This window comes from Thunnus thynnus, chromosome 11 (genome assembly GCF_963924715.1).
Source record: "Thunnus thynnus chromosome 11, fThuThy2.1, whole genome shotgun sequence".
Classification (NCBI taxonomy): Eukaryota; Metazoa; Chordata; class Actinopteri; order Scombriformes; family Scombridae; genus Thunnus; species Thunnus thynnus.
Window position 1 is genome coordinate 29,615,511 of NC_089527.1, and position 16,369 is coordinate 29,631,879.

The window sequence follows — 16,369 nt, forward strand, 5'->3', positions numbered from 1 at the left end:
ATGACCTCAATAATAAACATAAAGTAGAATCATCACCTTTCTGACAATGTCACAAAGAACTGAAACTGTGTAAGCTTCTAAAAAGTAGAATTTATGGCAGAGCTGTTGTATTGGATTACCATAGATTGCAGAGTTGTTCTTAAGAAAGTGCTCAGTGAGTGTATAAATAAAAGAAAAAAACCTCCTCTCTAAGTATTATAATTGGGGTTAAGAGTGAATGACTGCATATGCTGCCAGCACCTTCTGATGAGTGATGATGCATACTTGTCTCTGTCATGCTCCTGAAGGGAATACAAGGCTTGGGGAAGTGCACGGGCACAGGACCAAGCTTGAGTTTCTGAGTTGTAGGTGCAGATGAAAAACAGGTTGACTTGAGATGGTGGAAATTTTCATAAAATTCTTGCAAGGCAGGAATATTACTACTACTACTAATATACCCTTTTTACTTTACTTTTTTTGTGACCAACTTTTTTATTGGTTTTCCCATAGAGTTCAGTAAGTGTACAGGGCACATAACACAAGGAATTGTCCTACAAAAAATATAGACTATGTGTGAATCAAAAACTCAGACAAGATGTATCAACGTCTCTGTCCAGGGTTTTTATATTACCAAAATAACACAACAAACAAAAGCATCCCATAGCCACCAACCCCTTATACCGTATAATACTGACGGACAGGTTGCAGATTTTTTAAGTTATGTTAATTGTTTACCCAACTTATTTTAAAGAAACAAGCCTTTAAACAGTTGTTACTGACAAAGAGACAACCCAAACCAGTTTCTTTGTCTGATGGCTGGTACTAATTTCCACAGTGACGCAAAGGTAAACAATATTTCTAATATCTTATTAGTGGCTCCTGTGCCAGCTGTTGTGATAACCCGACACAATTAAACTATCATTTTTTTCTAAGCTTTTCTAGTTTGGTACGAATAATAATTTTACAGATATTTAAAGACTTTTTTGCAACAGTTTAACCAGCACAAAGTAGAATTTTCTTTCTCTTTAACCTATGAATAGGTTGTACTGAGTCCGATCTCACAATTTGTTCTATATACAAGGTTAAAATCACAAATTTTGGTACCAGACAGAGCAGGGAGCCTAGAGCACATTAAGATACAGCCATCGAAAGTGAACACAGAAATACAGAGATACTTTTTACATCAGAGAGTTAATATGAACATCTCAAAGGTTTATTTTGTGTCATCATATAGCTTCAGACACATTTATTGGCAAACACTAAGATCTTCCAGGAAAGGGAGTGTACAGTTTGTAATATCCTGAAATATGGATATGTGAATGATAAATTTAAGGTAATAGGAAAATAAGTGTTGTAAAACACCTGCAGTGAGGTAATGTGTAACAGACATCGTTTTTAGGGAGAGTCATATGTTTGATAATCACATGTAATACTCTAAGATCTACAGAGCCCAGGAGGGGCCATGAAGAAAAAAAAACCTAATTTGTGCTCTCAAATTAATAATTAGTGCTCTCGATTAAACTATTTTGCCTGTTCCCCTCTTGTAGAGGATACCAAATGCCTTCAGTCAGCCGTAAGTTTGAAGAAAGCAATGAAGAAGACATGTCCCCTGTCAAAAATCAAAAAAGACATCGACTGTAATACTAAAAACTTGTAACTTCCCTTGGACTTTACCCTTTTTACTTGGAGTGACTTAATATCCTTCCAAAGCTATCATACAAATTTTCAGCGATTCAACTTTTTATTTTCCTGACAATGGATATACAGACAGCAACCAATCATACTGCAACCAGCTAGCAGATGAAACCTTGGATCATTACATTCAGATATAAAGACTGTCCTGACGCACACAGACGGCAAAATTCAAAACATACTTAGTTTTGACATTTGAGGCTTTACAAAGAACGGTAAGTTGAGGCTAACATTACTGTTTTTTGGTCAATTATCAATTAAGCTAATGGTAACTTCAAGCTAGTTACAAACATGAAATCTATGAGCAGTTAGTATGGCAATCAAATCTTTGCATTCTTATTATTTATTTCTAACATTAGCTATCTGTCACTGGCCACTCATTCTTATCGCCATTCCTAATTGTATAATGACTTGTTTAGGACTCAAAACACAAAGTTTAGGACTCAGACTTTAACATGATCTCATGGGATGGCGTATAAATAGCAAGCCACTTTTAAGGCCATTTTGCATGTCATGTCTACGCATTTAAAAAAAACACTTGCTCAGGACTGGGGAAAGATCATGGTTTGGGTTAAAATGATCAGTAAATTGCTGTAAAAATGTCCTGACCTGACAGTAAAAATGTCCGGTTTAACAGCAGTAAAATGCCCGACATGATGGTAAAAATGTCCGGTTAAAATGTCCCAACATGATGGTAAAAATGTCCAGTTTAACAGCAGTAAAATGTCCCAATGTGACAGTAAAAATGTCCAGTTTGTGGCCTTGAACAGTGCTCTCCTGGTGTTTTTTGCAATTTTTTGCCAACTAACTATCTAGCCATCCAACCAACCCGCTTCCTCCTAATAAGCCAAAATCACCTTGTAAAAGAAAAGAAAGTCATATTATATTGACGTCATCTGAAATGCGTCATTTCCCCTGTCACTCCAACATGTAGGTCATTTTTGGCGACCGAATTTATGACCTAAATGGCATGAAATGCTTAAAAGCAAAAAATGCATAGTCAAACATGCAAAATGAGTTAAAAAATTGGCGTGTTATTCATATGTCATTTGGTGATACCAGGCTGGGAACTTCTATAGCCAAAACTTGAGTTTTACTTGTGACTTACAAAACAATGACATAGTCACCAAAAAGACACCAGTGACAACACGGGTATGGCTTTTTGAAATGAAGGCAGAAGTAATGGGATTACTCTTTTTATTGAGTAATGAGTATTATAATCTCATCACAATTTAGGTGTATTAGATCACATTTTTTGAGTGTAACTTTTCCAGCTGTGCTTTATATGTTATAGATAGCCTCTTGTGCAAATGCATGCTGGGAATGGCTCTAGTCCCCTGTGACCCTGAGCAAGATAAGTGAATTAGGAAATGGATGAACTTTAGTGTGGCAAAATAACAATATTCACAGTGGACAAATGTTGGCATGGGACCACTCTTCTTCCAAAAATACTATCCACCCTGCTGAAGTGTCCTCGAGCAAGACACTGAATAACAACAAGCCTTGAGGGGCTGTTCTGAATCTGATCCCAAGCCTGAGGCAGGAGGAGCAGAGCAAAACAAGATCCTTACCTCAAGTGATGAATAAGACATCACATTAAAATGTATTATTATGTGTCTGCTTGTAATTTCCTTCCATAACTAATTTGTACTAGTTGGCTGCTTCTCGTGATATATACACAACCAAAATCCCTGCTCACCACAGGACCTCGGCTTGGCCAAGAAAACCACACAGGTGATGAATGTCCAGGACCTGCTGACATTTTCTGCCCCTTTCCTCCCTTTTAGCAGATGCTCCAACCCTGTTATCCAATAACAACCTATCCCTCCGTCCTCCTCCTCTTACACTCTCTCCCTCTGTCCTCCCAGCCCTACTGTGGTTACTGAATGGGTCTTGTCTGCGTTTGGATGAGCTCATTGCAGAAAGATGCGCTACAGTTCCATCGTCTTTTATCCTCCAGACTGGACAGAGACTTCACCGAACCACTCCGATGCTTTTGAACAAAACAGATTGGATGTGTGTCCATGCAGCAGAAACCGGGTGCAAGTTTTTAAGCTTAGTTTTCTGACCACCCTGGTTTAAGTGCTTTACTCATTTTTTTAATAAAATGAGAAAAAACTGGAAACACAGCATGTTGACAACAAAAAGAACAGCTACTACTACTACTGCAACTTTATCTACATAGATGTTGGCTCACATTAATGCTGAAATCTATCATAATCCTCCTCCTTGTCCTCCAGACTGCAGCCATAATTAAAGCAACACTCCACTGAGAATCTATCTTTTGACAGTCAATGCCCAACTCATCCCCCTTGGGCTTCAAAGGTGGGTCAAAACAGTTTGTGGTTCCTTCACAGAGGCAGCATGGCTGATTTACCAACTAGGCAAAGCAAGCAACTGCTCCTGGCTGTGCTCCAAATGTCTCAGGTTCACTGCATGTCAGTATGTTTTGACCCATTTCAATGTGTTTGGCAATCTGCATTTTTAGCTATAATTTTGTGGCCCTGTCTTGAAGATCTAGTTTTAAGACCTGGGTGCATATTCCTAGTTTAATTTATGTTTTATCAAATTACAACAAACTAATTGAGACACAGTAAACAGCACAGTTACAGTACATTACCTCTGCAGTACTGGTTGTTCTCTGGTTGTCTTGACAGGAGTGTATTGGAGATGACAGCCAAAAAGCTCTCCTGGCTGAGTAGCCAACACACTAAAGTCCATCTGTTAGTAGAGCAGTGAACCACTGGGCCACTGGGCTGCCAACTGCATGCATTTATAGTTAATGTGGAGCCTTTTTCCCAAAATGTTAGTCAGGTAGATCTCCTAAAAGTCTCATCAGAGATAATTTATTTGAATTTATAGTAAGTAAGGTACAATATGCTGCCTCGGGTAGTGTTGAAGCAGTTGAAGGAACGAGATATCTTAACAAAGTCACTGTTTTACATTCTCTTGCATTAATTAGGAGTTAAATTGAAATCATGCTCCCTGTAAGGGGTTCTCAGGGGCATCCTGGAGTCTTCATACCTAATTAGGAAACAGTGGTCCAAGAGGTTACAGAAATGGCCCTTTAAGCCCTCCAAATTCCCAGACTGGCTGGGAAGATCTATAGAGAGAAAGTAAAGGGGAACTGTACTATAGAAGCTGTTCAGTGGCAAACTGTACAAGACTGCTTGCTGAAAAAAGAACATGCTCAGTGAAAACCTTGACAAAGAAAGGTTAAAAAGCTGTTTTATATCAAATGGTAAAATAAATATTCAGCAAAAATGTACTGTGCACGTGTTACTTTGTTACACAGTGTTCTGCAGAAAAAGAAGTTCAATAGAGTCATAATGTCATATTTTAGATTATATCTATGTATCTATGTAGTGCCACCATGCCATATAAAGTTCAGGAGATGCTATTTGGGCACTGGAAATGTTTAAAGGGATGTTTAAAAAAAAGCAGGTCAGTAGGTCAGAGTACGGGCACAAAAAGTGATATTTATTGACAAAAATATTGACGAAACGTAGTCAAAAATGAACCCTTGAAAATTCAACAAAAATAACTTTGGCCATTAATCTGACACACCAGATGGTTTGTTACACTGAACCATTTGAGAAGTCGTCCATGGAAACTGCAGGCACTTTCAAAAAATACTTGGCAGGTGATTGAGTGAACCATCGATCCATCTCCATCTATCACCATCTTACCTCGTGAGGCAGCTGGATTCACGAGATCACATGAAAATCCTCATAGCACACTGATTGGTCCTAACTACCAGTGGTTCAGACACAAACGCATAACTTGAAGCCTGACAAGAGGGATTCTCTCGTGATCTCGTGAATCCAGCTGCCTCACATGGTAATTAAGCCATAGCAACAAACAAATAAATTCTGCAGCCTCACAACAAACTGCCACCTACTGTCTTCCCTACTCCATTCAATAGACCAGTGACCAGCCTTTTACCTTCTCAGCATCACCTAACTGGAACATACCATCTACTCAGGTTACCACAGGGTGAGCTAGACTGATACCACGCTTTCTAAATATAAAGAACACTGAAGTAGAACTTCTGTTACTGCTGACAATCACAGTTTCCTATGGTTACACACACAGCTATGAGTGCAGCAAATTATTCAGAATTTCATTTACTACACAACAGTTTTATCCTTCCTTCCTCAACTTGACAGAGCCTAGTGACTCACTACTGAGTGCAGCTAATGATGCACACCTGTTGTCACTGTCAATGATTAAGAAGACGATCTGCCCTACCATCACAACTCAAAAAGAACAGAACTGAAGCCCTTCAACCAAATATAACACCGCGAAACACAAAAATACTCAACTGAAACCCTTATAACATTTGTGCAACATGACTGACTAACTGAAATATTAGACTGAAATGAGTGATTTAACACTAAAACACTAGAAATATTGGGGCTTAGTGAAAAAGGAGAGGAGAACCTTTTCACAATCTATATCTATATCCATGTATTATGTACATATTTTAATATTTGAGATAAATAAGCTTGTCAATCACCATTTGCATTAGGGTTATTCAACTTTTTTGACAGTAACTGGTCTTGATTTATCATAATGAGGTTTTATTTAATTTCTTCTCTGCTCAAGCTGACAAGAAAACAAGTCTGAAAAGTGGATTGCTTGGTTGTCACACTCATTTTGGTTCATTTAGTCACTTCAAAGTAAACCTGATAATGTTATATTTAGACAAAAAGTCTTGTTGACCATGAGGGAGACCACTGCACATGTACAATGACACTTGATTCTATAAAAATGATAATTGATGACAGTTAAAAGAATCTGAATCTGTGTGGTTGAAAAATCACTTCACGGAAATGTCTGTTGCTTTAACCAGTCTATTAGGGTCATAATGTTTTTTTTTTCTTGACATTTTTTTCTTTGACTTTGAAAATTTCCATCTCGTGACAGTACGTGCTGCCTCCAGGGCTTTAGAGTAAAACAGTTGTGGCATTCTTTCTCTCTTGTAATATGCCCGGTGGGCCATTTAATGACCGCAGAGAGGATATTCTGCTGGTAACACAAATTACGAAATGTATCCCTGTTATTAACTGCAGTATTTAAGTGAAACTGTGAAACGTACACCCACAATTACATGCAGAATTTAGTTTAAAACATGAAATGTAGCCTCACAGTTTACCATAAGAATTTAGGTCAAACTATGAAATATATCTATGTAATTAACCAAATATGTCAGTTAAATGAAAGGGAGAAAATGCTATATTTCCCTCCCACAAGCCTTCATGTCAAATGTGACCAAATCAACCCTTTCGGAGGTGTGTGTTACAGTACAAAGAGGCAGTTGAAGCTCACCTGAGGCAGCTTAGTTTGCAGACAGCGTATTATCAGTGGTTTAGTCTGTTATTATCTTGCCAACAACAGTACAGCCTGTGTAAAGGTGCGTTAAGGCAGGGTTAATGAGACTGAATGAATGAAGGGATGAGAGCAGACAGCAGAATAGAAGTGGTATGTGTGTTTGTGAATGCAACATAAAGCAGCGATGAAAGAAAACAAGAGCACGTGCAAGACAAGAATAATGTGTAGACCACAACCTTGTCAACATAAGAGGAATAAGAGACCAATGTGGGTTGTGTATAGGCATTTTTGTAGAGTGTGTGCTTACAAACCAGAATATTGGTATCAACTGCACTAAGCAATGTTTGAAACATATTTATTAAATCGGGGAGTTTCCAGAAACTCCACTGAGTGCAGTTATCATAATTTTTTCCTATTTTGTTGATTATATAAACATTTTTATGCACTCTAGTCAGTGCCTTTTTTCAGTTTTTACATTTGTAGAGTACATGTTTTTGAAAACTGCTTTATAATTATTAAAGGCTGGATAGTGACTTTTGAAAGCTATAAATCACAGCACTGGATAAAGTAGTCAATGAGTAATTAAGTAATAGATAGATAGATAGATAGATAGATCACAATAACAAAGTCATGATGGTGGATGAACTAATACGTGCTGACAGCCTGCTTTAATGAAGACGCCATATACTATCTGTATAGCCACACTCACCCTACAGCAACTGTGTGTCATCAGCACACATGTGAGGGCACACATTACAGGGTTACCGAGTTTAAATGTTGTCAGCATGCATTTCATCACACACATACTGAACATAGACACATGCAGTGTTCTGTCAATTAAGAGGACATTTCACTGACTTACATTCATTTCCTGGACACCTACGATCACCTTAACTGGAATCATTTAACTTGTGGGGACCAGCTTTTTGTTCCTAAATGGGAAATGGATTCCCAAAACAACCCGGTCTCCTAGAAATTGTTTATATACTACTAATTTGCAGCAGCAAATATGTTTTGAAGGAAATGTATTGCTGTCCGGGTTGCATTTTGTGTTGATACTGAGCGTATCTGCTAAATGTTTACTGACAGCATATTTCATTTGTTTTCTATACAATATGTGCTACTAGCAACTATAGCATGATTAAACTTTCTTTTTATAGTTACTGTATATTTAAGCACCAGAGAACCTGGTTAAGGTTGGGGGAACACATTGTGGTCTGGGATAAAAATGTAAAAAGTCAACAGTGCCTTCCAGCTTGAGTTTACTCGAGTTAACATTTAACCAAAACCACAATGTTTCTCTAACCTAACAGTTGTTGCCTAAACATGACCACATATAGGACTCAGGATGCAAACTATGTCTCCTGTGTCAGTACAAAATCATATCTCCTCCACAAACATTGTCACTGAACATAACCCAGTGATTATTTTGCCCATCAAAACAGAACTGGAAAAAAACAAATAAGTAATATATACGAGTAATTCTGTATCAAATATTGTGTTTTCTGTGCTATATTGTAACATGTATCTGTGCTGTACTGTATTACATGTTGCACCACTGGAGGAACTTCATTACATTACTGTTTACATGTCTCTGGATGTTTGACCATCAAATTGTCTTGACTTAATCCAACTTGACATACTGCTGCTGCTAAATGAAGCTGAACGTGCTGATGAAGCTGTGCACGCCTATGAAGACAAAGACAAGTAGACTTGGTCGTCTGGATGTCGGTTAACGTGAACCGCAACTTTTTGCAAGACAGAGAGCGAAATGAATAAAAGGAAGAGAGGCAGATAAAGAGGGTGAGTAATGCGACAGTCTTTATTCACAGCAGCAGGGTTGCACAATTAAGCCTGGGTCATCATGATTGTAATAGTTAGAATATAGTACAATACAGTTAAGAAACATTGCTTTTTCCTGTCTCCCCCTCCTCTAAATCGCTTTTGCTTCATTACAGCTTCAGGAGCCAGAAGTTAGAAATGAATGCTGATGAAAAAGCAGTTATACAAGAGTCATGGGAGTGCAGCGGAGGTGTCTGAGCATCTCATGACCGTTTGTGATGAGGGGTCATAGGTGTCAGGCGGGCTTGTTTGTTTTGGGACAACGCTGTCCTGACCCTCAGCACTTCCAACATTTCCTGACGGGAAAGCCAAGTTTGTTAAATAAGGAAAGCTAGCCTCATGATGAAGGGGAGGGTGGGGTGTAGGGGGTTGGAGTTTCCTGGGCTTACAGTATCATACAGGTTGATATGAGAAATGTGTGTATAAGAGTCATCTCAGTATCTAAAGCTATTCCTAAACCTATGGGTGTCATTTATTAAATGCCTGAATGGAAAAAGAAAATATAGCTAATTCAATTTTAGATGATGATTTTGTAAAAGGCACAGACTTCACCTCTGAGTAGTCATCTGACTGATATTCCAAGATTGTCATTACGTAAAAATGTGTTGATCAACCTTCATCTCCTCTGTCTTGCATGAACAGCGTCACAAACACAACTCTGAATAAAACCATAAAGGTGCTGCAGATAAAAAGTGTGATAAGATTAGATGCTAAAAGTTCACTTCAGCTACTCCCTTGTGTGTGTGTGAATGAGTGTTTGGACGTGTTAAACCTCCTCTAATAACATGAGTGAGGTAGTGTTCAGGAGTTGTAGTAAGCAAACATTCTCACTACACCATTAGTATTTAAACTGACCAAATCTAAATCTCCATGTAAACAGGGAAAATGTAAAAGCAGCCACTAAGAGATTAGAGTCCACAGTACTCTCTTACTTTACTGCAGTTAAACTGTTAATAGATATATATATTACATGACTAATACTGACATAAAACACTTAAATATTATTCTAAGTCTTTCAGCCTTTTAAACATCTTAATGTGATTTCCATTTTAGCAACAACACAGAGAGACATCTTGTTAACATTGTTGAAATACTCCTAAGAAAGTCTATAGAAGGGCTGCAACTAGTGATTATTTTCTTTAGTGATTAATGTCTTTTTCAAATAAATGATTAATAATTTCGGGCAAAAACTGTTGTGCAGTAAAATACTAAAAAACATCCACTCCCAGAACCCAAAGAGACATTTTCAATTCAATTGTTTGCTTTTTTGCAAGTCCAAATCAAAGATATTTAATTTGCAGTGAAATAAAACAAGAAAAACAGTATATCCTCATACTTGAGAAGCTGGAACCTGATAATATTTGGCTTTTTTTCCTGAAATATGACTTAAATTGTCAATTGAATCATTGATAAATTGTTTAGTATTTACAGTACTTTATGTAATCCGTACTTACATTTTTCTCTTTAATAATGACATGAATCATTTCAATGTAACATTTTTTTTAATTTGTTTCTGTATTTTACCTTTATCTTAAATAGTCAGAGGCCCATATGAGCATTGAAAAAGGTTTCTGTTGCTATAATTATTACTTCTGTTCATATTGGCTATCAGTAGATCCATTCTTACAGCCATTTATACGTTTGATTGTAAGTGATAGGGAAGAAAATTTACAGTCCAGTCGTTCTGTGCAAAAATAATTATCTGAAGCTGATATGAGGTTTCAGCAGTCTGAGATAGAGAAAAACAAGTGAGGTTTTTCAAAAATATTTATCATTATTAGTTTGAAATTCTATCTTTGTGTCTCCCTAGAGAGTGTTTCCTCATTGATCTGCAGTGGTGGGACAGTAACACTGCTTCTTATTTAATGAAGTCAGACTGCTGAAGTGTCATATTAGCCTCAGATAAACTTTGGAATACATTTTTTGCACTGAATGATGACTGGATTTCATCCCCCATCGCTTACTGTACAATGGAAACACATTAGGAGGTTATCTCTCAATAGCCAGTATGAGCAGAATTAATGATTCCAGCGAGCAAAACCTGTTTCAATGTTCATTTGGGCACCTGACAATTGTTTTAAGACACACTTGAAAAATGGTGAACCTATCTTTTAAGAGAATCTTTTAAGTAGAGTAAAGCTCTACTTTGTGGCAAATTGGCCTACAGGCAGCAGTCAGCAATACATCAATGTCTCTGTTGTCATAGTCACAAAAAAACCACCAAACCTTTATTAAGCAGCGGATGTCACGTGAGTGTACATGCACTTTGCCACAGTGGTATGTGTGTGTGTGCGCCACAAAGACATTGGAAGAGCATGTTGCTGCACATGTCTCAATGTTTGTTTACACAAAACATACTCCAATTCCAATTCATTGTTCAATAATTACTGGAAAGAGCAGCTTCCTTATATTCTTTGTTTCACTCTGTGGGTACAGTGTGTTTCAGGCTTTGGATGTGGACGACCAGTCAGCACAAACATCGGCGCTCAGCAGAGAGAACATCATCATGTACTGTATGTGCCTTTGTGTTTTCATCATTTCAAAGCCACATCTATACATCAAACTTAGAGCTTGTTAACACAGAACACGCAGTAAACAGTTTATGGGAACTGGGACAATTAAAATGTTGCTCCATTCACTCTTTCTGAAGCAGAACACAGCTTGTTGTTGGGTTTCTGATTATGTAACAGCATATAATGTATGGCAGGTTGTTGAGGGGGGTTATAGGGTTAAAGATGGTTTAGACTGCTCCACATTTGTCTGCAACCAGTATGGAGTGTTTATCGTCCAAACTAATATATATGGACTTGCCAAGAGCATACGCTATTTTGTGCTAACATTTATGATCTTTACGGGGTCAGTTCACTCAAATTACCGAAGAACTTTTTTTTCACTTTCCCCTAGTGGTATTTAGTCATGCAGATAATTCTGGTTTATCTGAGATTTCTGTTGTAAACCAAACATAATAGGAGTGAGAGGAATTTTGTACTATGAAGAAGTAGTCCCCATGGAAACTTTAAACTGTGATGTCTGTGTAATATCCAGAGTAACCATGGTGTTGTTTCTGTTAGGAAACATTACTGTTGAGTTTTTCCAGAGTTAAATTTTCAAGGATTGGGAGGAATGAATAAAATTGCATTTGCTTTGGCAGAAGTTTTAGAGGCAGACATCTCAAAACCTGTGACCAGAAACCACTTTGGGTGAGTGGAAAAACATATTGTTTAAATGTGCCAAATCCCTCTGCCAAAGAAAAAAAAAAAAGTATCTAGTATGTTTCTTTCAGCTTTACCGTCTGACACATAGAATACAAGTGAAATCCACATTTTGTTTTGAAATCACAACAGTTTTAATATTGAAATGGATAAAATAATAACATCTTGCGCATTTCTGTCAGCTAAATACAATTTATTGTACTTCTAGCTGAAAAAATATAAAATATTGGTCTGTTTTACTGCTTTATTTACTAGTAACACATGGATCTTGTCACATCTTGTCCTTGAGTTGTTCACTTTACTGTAAGATTGATCACATGTTCAAATCCTGTGTTTTAGACTTTGGCAGTTACTTTCTTTTTCTTTCTTTCTTTCTTTCTTTCTTTCTTTCTTTCTTTCACAGTTTGCACCTTTAAACCACAGTAGCTTTTAAATAACAAACTAACAAGTTGCTGCTCATTCAGTCTTGCAGGTCAGGACTCATTCAGACCTGTCAGCAGGGACCTGTCAGTCAAAAATTAGCAGAATGCAACGGCATAACTTTAAAATATTTAACATAATTCACCTTGAATGGTGGCAGGAAATTGGAACGGGCACCACTCTGTTCTTTTAGTTGCCCTGCAGTGATGTCTGACAGCAGAATCATCAGAAATACACAAAAGACCTTTTTAAACATGTGGTGTTGTGGCTCATAATGTTCCTGTTAGCTTAAAATGTCAGAAACAGCTCTCAGTAAATGACTCACATTTCTGTGACGTTTGTTTATTTCATTCTTCAAGAGTGATAATGAAGATCTTTGTTTTGCACTGTGATTTATTGGATGGATCTTGATTTTTAACAGATTTCTCAGATGTTTGAGCTCCAACGAGGGGTGGTTGAGGTTTCGCTCTGTGGGGTATGTAGGAAATGTCATATACATCACTGACTGGAATAGATGCCACATGCACCATCTGGTTATAGACCTGGCAAACACAGTCATTCAGAAACAGCTTACTCTTCTTAAGCTGTTGAGCCAGCAGAAATTGACAAAAAAGTATTAAGAAATATGAATCTGATGAGGAATCAGATGGGAGAATTTGGGATGAATGAAGAGGGCTGTTGATCTAAAGAAAATGACACTGATCTGGCAGTTAGGTAGTTAGAAAAAAATTGATCAAACAAAAAAAAAAAAACCTTCTTACTAACACCCTGGTAGTCACAAGCTCTGGCATAGCAACTAATACACTGTGTGTCCATGTAATGTCAAACGAATTTTAGGTGAACTTTTGAAAAGCTGCAAAAAAAAAAAAGAAGCAAATTACGTCACAGCTTACATCACTGCCACTATTTTGCATCTGTCCCATTTGCCCTGAGGTTTATTTTAGGGCTAATTTGGCTGTGTATTCATCATGTGTATTACAACCTGCAGCACTCACCTGCACGTGAATGCAAACACTCGCACACACGCCACCTCCTCAGACCCTTTTATCCAGTGCTGGTGGCAGTGAAGCTTTGTAAACAGACACTGTATCTTTCTGTTAAAGCTTCATGCAGGTTAGTGTGAGAAGACTGTTTGTGTTGCTTGAACCCCCTCTTGACCACACAGGACTTGAACTATTCTGCCTCTGACCTACACTTTTTCTAGCATTTCTACTCATGTGGCTCTAGTTAACTTGCTTTCTCTCTTTCAAAAAAATCCATCCATAAAATCACTGAAATGGTCAACCGAGTCAATATCGCAGGAATATGACTTGTAGTAGGCCTAACAACTGTCTCCAGCCAGTTCTCGTAAACCCAAAGAATGCCTTTTGTTTGCCCTCCAAAAGCCTTTTATAATAACATTACACAACACGAGAAACACACAACACATGCCATTTTGTGGGAACGTTTATCCACAGTGCCTTACAGTACTGTGAATGGATACATTTTTAATATGGGCAGCCCTGGTGGAATCAAACTTAACACTAGTAACATTATTGCAACGATTGAATCGACAATCTGCACTCAAATACCTTCAGTATAACCAAATTAGAGCCTGTGTGGTGTACCTGAAATCCAGGTTTGATCCAGAATACCTTCTCTGTTGTGAAAACAGGCCTTCACAACAGAAGAAGTCACCTAATGGCATGTGATTTCTTATCTCTTGTTTTAAGGTAACAGGAGTTATGTAGCAAGTAAAGGCTGCTGGCATGAAGCAATGAGTTACATCATAGAGCAATAAGGCGTCCTTGAAAAAGTAAAGGTTATAATAGTATTTCAGTGTCCTGAATGGAGAAAGAGTTGGACATATTAAGGTAAATGTCCAATCAAATATCATGATATTGATGTAAAAGATGAGTTTTACAAATACAAAATGTCTCTGAACTGTTTTTTTCAATAAATGATGTGAACAAACATCACCAGGAAAATAAAAAAAAGATTGTTTTCTGCTTAGCTCAACTCTGAAAAACCTCAATGTGAAAAAACCTCATTTTAGGCCAAGTAGTCAGAGGTTAATAAACATCTGGACAAAATAATGCCAAAAATAATGATTTCAGGATTTTCTATGGCAGTCATTTACATATAATTAACAATAATGATTGAGTCTAATTGCCTTTTCTATGCTTGGGGTTTTCAACCTTTGTGACCCCCAAAATAAAAAAGGTTTGCACAAGTGGCTGTATTTAAAAAAAAAAAAAAAAAAAATCAAAAAAAGCAGATACACTGAAACTGAAAAAGTATTTCACAAGAAAACAAAACAAAAATGAATGATAAATTAGACATTAGACATGGAAATTCTATATAACTTCATCTTGTTTTTAAGTATTGTATTTAATGAAATGCATTATGTTTTCCTTTGAGGAAATTCCAATAGTAGTCTTAAGAAATATCCAGAAAAATTCTTGTAAAGTGTTTTAGAAGAATTTTTCTGGATATTTATACTATACTCTCATATCTCTGTTTATCTGTTCATACATTTTATTCAGCTAATAGTCCATTTATCTTATATTTATATTGTCAGTCGTGAGTAGACACATCTCATAAATGTGTGAAAGGTAAATGTAATGACGTAATGTAATGACATAAGCATAAACTTTTTGGTGTTGAGGGGAGATGGGAGACAGGTGGAAGTTCAAATGCTCAGCTAATTCCTCTCCCCCCAGCTAGCTTCAGTCGCTGAGCCCCGGCCTTCAGATTTCATTTAGTGAAGGAAGGAAGAGTATCTTGATATGTCTGAGCCTGGCCGTGGGCTTCTCCCAGCTGCCCCTGCCAAGCTGGACGGTTGTGCAATGGCAGGATGTTAGTCTGATTGTGATCCCCACAGCCAACTATGGTAGGGTTTGTTGCAGGGCACGGGCTTTATGTAACTGTGATGTGAAAGAGGGCATGGGAGGATACTGTACTCTATCCTCTGTGTCTATCTTTGGCTGTGGATGCTGAGAGTTCTGGCTGAGACAACGACAGGCAGAGGACTGCGCTGAGATATATGGAGGAGAACATCTGCTGGTCAGCGTCCAGAAAGACTCAGTGGGAAAGAGATAGCAGGGCTGGCTGTCACTGTTCCTGTGTTTGTGTGCGGTCTACAGTAACATATAAATGAATAGCAACCAATGGATGCCTGGAACGTTAGAATGGGTACATTCAAATTTCTAAAACACAGTTTGCAGAATGATTAACATGTCTACATGTCTACTGTGCAAAGTTGTAGTGAGTATAGTAAATGGTGCCGGAGTACAAAAGGATGGCCAAAACACCATCTGCGCTTTAACTTGAGATACCGACAAGATGGAGTCATTCCCAACAACTATCAGCCACTAACAACGCAGCCCTTTCATCCCTTCCCAGGAAACTTTAACACCCATTCACACTTAGACTCATGTGACTCTAACAACTAACGCGTGCTATGGACCCCCCATGAGCTGTGTCCTTAATAAAGTCTGAATTGAATTGAATTGAACCACATGTGACCTCAACAACCCTGAAGGTGTAAATGACCCCACAGCGGTTACATGGGACTCCCCACCAGACAGACCCACAAGAAACATCCAGTTGCTTTTGACTCAGTACTTATGGATATAACCTCAGGTCCCTAATTAGTCTACATGAAATATTTACATAATTGATTATCACTTATAAAACTATATTTCTTGTTGCATCTATATAGCATCAGAATAACTCCATATGATGGGTCACACTGATAGTCAGTAATGGCCTGATCTTAAAACATGCACTTCATGAGGAAAAAATCACTGCAGACAGTTCAGCTTCATGGCATGAATGGTGGCACTAAGAGCACAGCACAAAAAACTTGAAATCCTGCATTGTTATAAACTTTAACAAATTAGAATATG